We start from the raw sequence: 8,831 nt of genomic DNA on the forward strand, positions 1-8,831 counted from the left end.
CCCTTATCTGCATACTTCTTGTAGAGCTTTTTAGCTGCTTATAGGTGTTCTGTGAGCTCTTGTACATAATTCAGATGGGTGACCAGGTCCAGTGCTGGAGTGACCAAGGAGCTCATAGGCTGCCCTGTGTGGAAGGGAGGGTGGAAACATTGGCATAAAACAGGCTCTGCTGAGTGGAGGCCTGGATCATGTTGTTATAAGCAAATTTGGCATATGGGAGCAAGGAGACCCAGTCATCCCGGTGGCATGAAGCACTACAGGTACTGTTGGAGAATCTGGTTCACCTGCTCTGACTGTCTGTTGGTCTGTGGATGATATACAGAGGAAATAAGGCATTCTATACTCAAGAGTTTAAACAGTTTTTGCCAGAAGAAGGAGATAAACTATGAGCCTCGGTCTGACAATGCCCCACAGTAGTCCATGGAGCCAGAACACAGGTTCAAGAAAGAGACCAGTGGCTTCCAGGGTGGCGGGAACCATGACAGAGGGGAATAAAGTGTGCTATCTTGGTCAAGAGACCAACAGTGACCAATACAACTAAACATCCACAGGAGCAGAGTATTTCTATTATGAAATACTGGGACATAGTAGATCAGGGCTGAGACAGGATGGGTAGGGGCTGAAGAAGACCAAATGCCCTTTCACAAGAGTTCTTGGTCTTGGAATACAGATCATAGGAGTCAATGTATTTCCTGACATAGGAGTGTAAATCTGGCCACCAGAAGTTTTGCAAAACCAAGTTCCTGGTTTTAGTTTGACCAAAATGGCAGTGACCTGGGAGTCAGGACATAATCCAAGAGCCTTGCACCTCAGAGGGCCAAATGGAACATAAATGCAGTCTCCATGGTAGAGAATTCCATCCTACAACCAAAACTCTGAACTAATCTGAGTGCCTACATCACTTGAGGTCTTGCAGGTCTGATGGTGAAGTGCTCATGAGGCAGTGGGAATTGAATGAGTGACATTAGGTCCCTGTCTATTGTTCCAAGAGTGAAGTTGGATGGCTAAGGATGGCTGAATGAGGTGTGCATGACTCAGCAAGTTCATCCCTGCAAAACAGGCATCTGCCTTCCCGTTACTTGCACCTGGGCAGTATGTAACAATTAAATCAAATTGGGTGAAGAAAACAGACCAACGGATCTGGCACTGATTTTGATTTTGGGCTGTACAAAGGCATGCCAGGTTTTTGTGGTCTGTAAGGATCTGAACTGGGAATTGGGCTCCTTTAAGGAGATGATGCCATTCCTCAAAACCTGCCTTAATTGGGAGCAGCTCCTTGTCTCAGATGTCATAGTTCCACTCACCCAGGCTTAGTGTTCTGCAGTAGAAGGCACAACGGTGGACTTGGTTACAGGGTCCCACTTATAGACAATTCCTGTAGTGAAATTCAATACATCGGCCTCCATGATGAAAACCTTGGTAGGGTCAGGATGGGCAAGGAGGGGAGCAGTAGTAAAAGCCTTCTTCAGCTGGTTAAAGGCAGATTAGGCCTCTGGAACAGATAAATTGGCTCCACTTTCAAAGGAGTGCTGTAATGAAAGCTACCAGGTGGGAAAGCCTCTTGATGAAATGCCAATAGAAGTTGGCAAAACTGAGGTATGATTGTACCCCATGCATGTCACTTGGAGCAGACCACTCAGAAATGGCAGACACTTTGTGGGGTTCCATAGTTAACCCACTTGGGGATAATATACACCCAGGGAACTTGAACATGCTATGATCAAATTTGCATTTCTCTAATTTACAATAGAGGTAGCTCTGGTGAAGCCTCTCCAGAACACAGTGTACATGTTGATTACGAAGGGCCTTGTTCTCAGAAAACATAAGGATGTCATCTAGATAGATCAGTAGAAACTGGTCCAACATGTCCCTAAATGTGTTATTGATAAAGTGCTGAAAGATTGTGGGAGCATTATATAGGCCAAGGGCATCAATAGGTATCTGAAAAGCTTGTCGTGGATGTGGAATGCCATCTTCTATTTATCGTCTGCCAAGATATGGAATAGGTTGTAGGTCCCACAAAGGTCCAGCTTGGTGAAAATCCTTGTGGAATGAAGTCTCTCAAAGCTCATTAATGAGGCAAAGGGTATCTTGCTTGCTAGTCCCTGCAAGAGCACAGGGAGCCATCCTTCTTAGACACTAAGAAAACTGGGGTTCCTGCTGGGAAGCTGGATAGGCAGATTGGATTAATCTCTTTTTCAGGTTCTATCCAACACAGGATCCAAGAGGGAGTAAATACGGCCAAATGAAATCTCAGCACCTGGCTGGAGGTCTATGTGCCAGTCATAGCAATGATGGGGTGGCAGGGAGAGGAGAGGGGGAAGTATGTCTGACTTCCTCTTGCCATAAACATCTGCAAGGTCCTGGTGTTTTACCGATCTTGTGTGGGTAGCCGATATCTGTGGTTTCACAGTCCATCACTGCTGTTCTTGTGGCCCCAGAGGGGCAGTGTGTCCTTGGGGTTGAATTGCGCATTGCTTCTAATTTGAACCCAGGTTTGAGGAAGCAGGACTATTTGTTGCAGAATGATGAGCAGAATGGAACTTTGCCAGAACTTCCAAAGGATCTATAGGTCACGGGTAGAAAGCCAGGTGATCCTGAGGATGACCAGAGAATGTGGGGAATGTACCAGATTGAACTGAAGGGTTTCATGGTGTCCCTGAAGAGCTGGTTTGGAAGCTTGACAGGACTCCAAGAGAGAAGTGATCTGTCAATGGATTCAACCAGGTGAGAGAGAGAGCCTTGAAGTGTATCTGAATTCCGCGACCTCGAGCAAAATCTGAGTCCATAAAACAGCTGGAAGCACCAGAGTCTATTAGTGCTGTCAAGCTGACCTCTGACATGGCAGAATCTCTCAAAGTAGAAGGTTGGTTAACTGCTGCTAGGATACTGGTGGACAAGTGCAGAGGTCATTTGCGGTCTTGAGGGGAAGATGCCCAGCCCTCTCTATTTCCCGCCTGAGATGCAGACCACCTCTTCCTGTTCAGCAGTAGACTAGAAGTGCACCGATCCCACAGTAAAAATGTTGGCCTGGTGTCCGGCATCAGAGAGATAAGGCCATGTCTATGTCAGCTTGCATGGGTTTGGTATGTGTGCATGTGGAGAAGGTTACTGGAGGTCAGCAGACCAGGGTTGGTGGAGCAGGTATGGGTTGAGTGGTTCTTTCTTTCAAGGTGGTCTGATAGCCAGTCATCAATCTTAATACATGGGTTAATAAATGCATCCAGGCTGATTGGGGGTTCTACTTGTGATAGCTTGTCCATGTTGTCATCATTCAAGCTGAGCTGGAAGTGGTAGCACTGAGCAGATTCATCCATTTGATGTCCACCACAAAGGTGGTGAAAACCTGCAGCATAGCTGGCTACCAGCCAGGGTCCAGAGTTTGGTCTCAGTTATGCATGTATGGTACAGGTCATCAAAAGATTACTGATATGGCATGGACAAACTCCTTAAACTGACCCAGGAGAGGATGAGACTAGGAAGGCTAGGAGCAGGACAGGCATAGGAGAGATCACAGCTGCAGGTACGTATGTTGAGCAGCCAGGGACCATTGGTTGCTGTTTGACCACTCTGGCTGATAAGACAAAGAAGCTTATCAGGCAGCCCTAATGTGGCTCAGCTGTGCTCACAGGCAGTCTGAGCCCAGGCAGGTGCAACTGCAAGTCCTCATTCCTGACAGGCAGCTCCCCATCTAGCATACTGGCTTTTTGTGGATTGCATTCTTAGGTGCCTGTCTCTTCCAAAACACCGTATAGCCGGCTGCCTATGTGTCGAACCCAGGCTTTGTTGATAACAATGTTGTTCCTGTGATTTTTCTAGGTGTCTAAAAGTTAGGCATTGCTATACTGAGCCTCATAGCACATAAATCCCTGTGTATCCAGACCATATTGATTAGTGTCCTAATGATCAGCTTACATTGTCAAGACTATATGTGTAATGAAAAGGGCTAGGACCTGATCCTTCAATAGCATGCACATAGAGTCCTGAATCTACATGGAACCCCACAGAAGCTAATGGGAGCCTGCTGGCATGAAAGCTGTTGCAACTAATCCTAGACCCTTATTTAAAAAAAAAAAAATTGGCTTGACATTTCTAGGTCTCCCAAACCGTGACAGACATACCAGAACAATGGGGTTAGTAGTCCCCACAGGCTGGCTGTAGCCATGGCCCTGATCATGTGGAATAAGCATGGCTTCTGTGGGGACCAAGTAGAGAGAAAGCACGCAGTGGAACTCTTTCTATTCCCTACACACTTATACAAGCTTTTGGTGCCATCCATATACTTATGGAAAGTGGAACATTGAAACCAGGGCCGGCCCACAACATTTTGGCACCTGAGGCAGGGAGCTCAAATGACGCCCCATACCCTTTCGCTTGGGCCAAAACTTTGAAAGGTCTCAATTCTGCCTTCTTCCTGTTCTACTCCTCTCATGGTACTGCTCTGCTACCTACCCCAATAAAGGAGAACTAACAACTTAAAATGCCTTGTTCAAAAATTTTAAGTAACACTTAACTTTCGAATGCCTGAACAGCAAATGTCACTTTTCTTGTCTGCATAGTAAACACGGGCATTTTTATCTGTTTGAATAATCAAAGTGGTGCTTTCTGTGCCGCCTTGGCTGCAAAGATCTGAACTGATTCCTGAAGGTCCACAGTCTGGGCCAGCTCATGCTCTATTGAGATGGTTGCAAGGCTGACCGGCCTCTCCTGTGTCATTGTGGAGCGTAGATGTGTTTTTATTAACTTCAGCTTGGAGAAGCTGCATTCTCCACTGGCAACTGTTACAGGAAGTGTTAGAAGTATGCGCAGAGCAACAAAAGCATTTGGAAAGAGGGTGGTCATTGTATTTGTGCACATATATTCCAGAACAGCCTTTGGAGTTGATCCTGCTGAAATGTATGTTGAAAGGGCTTTCAGTTCATCACCTAAATCACTCACATCAATATCATGCATGTCATCATGTGCCAACACTGTCTCTAGTGCCCTGCATTGCTGGTGTAGGTCTTCCTCAGGTATAGTGCGGAGTTTTGGAATATCATACAACACCCCAAATATACTGCTGTGTTCCTCAAGCTGCATGAAACATTCTTCAACTGACTGTATTGAACAATCTAACACCTGGTTAAAGAATTCAACTTTGAATTGTTGTTTGGGGCCTCTTATGGGATTATCCCATGCCTCATAATCAAAATGTCTTCTTCTTCAGCGATTCTTGTATTCTTGAATTGGTGGGAAAATAGCTTCAGTGTGAAGTTCCTCTGCCAACTTCTGTGCACTCTTCAGAACGTTTTGAAATCCCTCGTCTGACCGGTAAGACTGTAGGGATGACTTTGCTTTGTCCAGTTGTTCCATTGCTCCAGATATATCAAGATCAACACCTTGGAGTCTCTTGCTTACAACATTTATTTCAAACAGTATGTCATGCCACAACACTAAGCTACACAGAAATTTGAAGGTATGTATGTTTCTGGTGATTCCATTTCCCTCTGCCACTGTTCTCCCAAGAACAATTCCTGTCATAGCATTATCCTCCATAATGGCAACTATGGCATCATCTATCTTCCGAATTTGGTGTTTGATAGGCTTTATCGCCTCCACTCAACTTTCCCATCGTGTGGCTCAGTGGTTTCAGTGTCAGAGAGGATGTTCCCAGATGTTGCTTCAAAATTTGCCATTGATGAGTTGATGCAGAGAAAAATACATAGATGCTTTGAAGTACATTAAAAAATTCAGCAGCCTCACTAGAAGCTGATGCTGCATCACGGACCACCAAGTTCAATGAATGAGAACTGCATGGGACGAAAAAAGCTCGACGGTTTAACTCTTGGATCCGTGTCTGCACTCCTTTGTTCTTTCCTCTCATGTTGGCATCATTATCGTAGCCCTGACCTCTCATGTCAGCTATCGCAATTCCTGTATCTTCCAGCTTTTTAAGAAGCACATTTGTCATTCCAGCTCCTGTAGTATCATCAATGTCAATACATTCTAGAAAATGCTCTCTGACAGTCACTATTGCAGGGACATTTTCACTAGGTTCTGTTGTTACAAAACGCGGCATTAAAGTAATTTGTTCCATATGGCTGATGTCAGGTCTAGAATAACAGAGTAATATCTTTCTGATTTCAGATCTGCCACAATCTTCTGTTTGACTTTTGTTGCCAGTAACTGTATGATCTCATTTTGAATTGTTTTTCCAAGGTAGTGGTGTGTGTACATTTCTTGGGTGGTGACGAGTCTTAGATGCTCCTGGAGTACAGCATCAAACTCAGATATCAGCACCACAATTTTAAGGAAGTTTCCATTTTTTGGCACATACAACTGATCTGAAGTGCCATGCAGTGCTAGGTTTTGGGTAGCAAGCATTCTCACAATGGCAATGAGCCCTTTCAGAACATTTTGCCAGTAGAGACTCTGACGCAATCTTCTCTTGATGCTGATCATCTATGGTAGCCTTTAACCTTAGTCTCATATCAAGCTCTTTCCACCTATGGAATGATCTCTGGTGATTTGCTGCCTTCTCATGGCATGCCAGATTTCTAGACAGCTTTTCCAGTCCTTTGTTCCTGTAGAACCCAATGTGGCTGGAACATTAGACTGGAAGAGTTTGTAACAAAAACAGTATGCAGCATTCTGGGTTTTCAGTATATAAGCCATGGCCTCTCCACTTTGTCACCACTGGGGATTTCACACCAGTAATGTGTTGAATGGAAACTTCTGTTTTCATTGTCTTTGGGGAACATGAAGTTTTTCACTTGCTGTGGCCCATGCAATACAAGGAGGTCCCTCAGGCAACTGCTCAAGTGGGTCCACAGTCCTGGATCATCTAGACTTAAGGAACTAAACTCAGCAGCAGCTGTTTCTTGTGCCTCTACCACACTCTTCTCTGATCTACACTTTTCTTCAGGAATGTGCATGATTACATACATTTGAGATGGAGATATGGATGCTGCAACAGCTACCAGGTCACCTGCACTCTGACTAACTGGAAGATCAGGCATCTCCTCACCACTCACATCCTCACAGGGGCCAGAAGGCTCACCGTGAACATTTGTGTCTATACATCTCAGGAGAGCGCCTTCCTGCTCAGATAGAAAAGCTTCCTTTGCTTTCTTTCTTTTTCTGAATGCTGCCCAAGAGGGGCGTTTTCTTCTTTCACTCATGACTGCTGTTCTCTGCCAGCTAGATTGGCTCTCAACACTCAATTGAAGGGAACAAATAAGCAGCTGGTAGCAGGGCCTGAGTGAGGGAAGATATCAGCGTCTTAAGGGCCTAACTGGCTCCTACTACTTCAGTTGACTGCCTGTCAGAGGTGAAAGTAAGTCAGTACGCCCTGGTACGGCGTACCAACAAGAGCCGGTGCGCCGTACCGGGGTGGATCGGCTTCCCCAGGCGCAATTTAAAGGACCTGCGGCTCCCAGCAGCGGCTGGAGCCCCCAGTCCTTTAAATTGCTGCCAGAGCCCCGCTGCCGGAGCCCTGGGGTAGTGGCAGCGGGGCTAGGACAGCAATTTAAAGGGCCCTGGGTGGTAGTGGTGGCTGAGCCCTGGGCCCTTTAAATCATCCCTGGAGACCCGCCGCTGCTTCCCCCAGGGCTCCGGCAGGCTCCAGGGACGATTTAAAGGGCCCGGGGTGGTAGTGGCGGCCGGAGCCCCGTCCCCGGAGCCCTGCTGCCGGAGCCCTGGGGAAGCAGCGGTGGGGCTCCGGGGACAATTTAAAGGGTCCAGGGCTCGGCCGCCACTACCACCCAGGGCCCTTTAAACTGCTGCCAGAGCCCCCAGCTGCCACTGTTACCCCGGGAAGGGGGAAGGAGGCACTTGGTACAGGGTGGGCCGGGGCTGGCTAGGACCTCCCCCAGCCCCACCCCTTCCGCCCGAGGCCCTGCCCCTTCTGGGGGCCAGAGCCGGCCCCAGCCCAGCCCCGGCCCCAGCCCAGCCCCATACCAGTAAGTCACTAGACTTACTTTCACCCCTGCCGTCTGTTCTCCTCAAGTGGGTTCAGGGAAGCAGCAGGAAACAGGAAGCTCCCTGAGAAGCTGGTGTTAATCAGTCCAGACTCCTGGAGGTGCTAGAGAGGTACATAAGAGGCTCCTCCTCAGGGGTGAAAGTAAGTTAGAGGACTTACTGGTATGCCGGAGTCCTGAGCAGGGGGCGTGGCCTCAACCAGAAGAGGCGTGGCCTTAACCAGAAGAGGCAGGGCCTTAAATCCCCAGGGCCTTTAAATCTTGATTTAAAGGGTCAGGGCTCCAGCTGCGGTAATGGCAGCTGGAGCCCAGGGCCCTTTAAATCACCCCCAAGCTACTAGCTGCAGAGGTGGCTGAGAACTCCGAGGCTCAGGGGCGATTTAATGGGGCCCAAGGCTCTAGCTGCCACTACCGCAGGGGAGCCCCCGGGCCCTTTAAATCACTGAGGAGCCCTGGGGGCTCCTGGCTACCACCACTACCCTGGGGCTCTGAGCTCTGGCAGAGCTTTAAAGGGCCTGGGGCTCCACTGTGGTAGTGGCTGCCGGTAACCTGAGCCCTTTAAATCCTCGCCTGAGCCCTGCTGCCCGAGCCCTGGAGTAGCGGTGGCCGGGCTTCATCAGGAATTTAAAGGGCCCCGGGGCTCCAGCCGCCGCTACCGCCCCAGCCCTTTAAATCCACTCCGGAGCCCCACTGCCGCTACCCCAGGGCTTCGGCAGCAGGGCTCCGGTGGGGATTTAAAGGCCCTCGGTGGTGGTGGCAGCTGGAGCTCCGGGGTCCTTTAAATCCCTGCCAGAGCCCTGCTGCCGCTACCCCAGGGCTCGAGCAGCAGGGCTCAGGTGGAGATTTAAAGGGCCGGGGCAGTAGCAGTGGCTA

This window comes from Caretta caretta, chromosome 1, assembly GCF_965140235.1.
Source record: "Caretta caretta isolate rCarCar2 chromosome 1, rCarCar1.hap1, whole genome shotgun sequence".
Classification (NCBI taxonomy): domain Eukaryota; kingdom Metazoa; phylum Chordata; order Testudines; family Cheloniidae; genus Caretta; species Caretta caretta.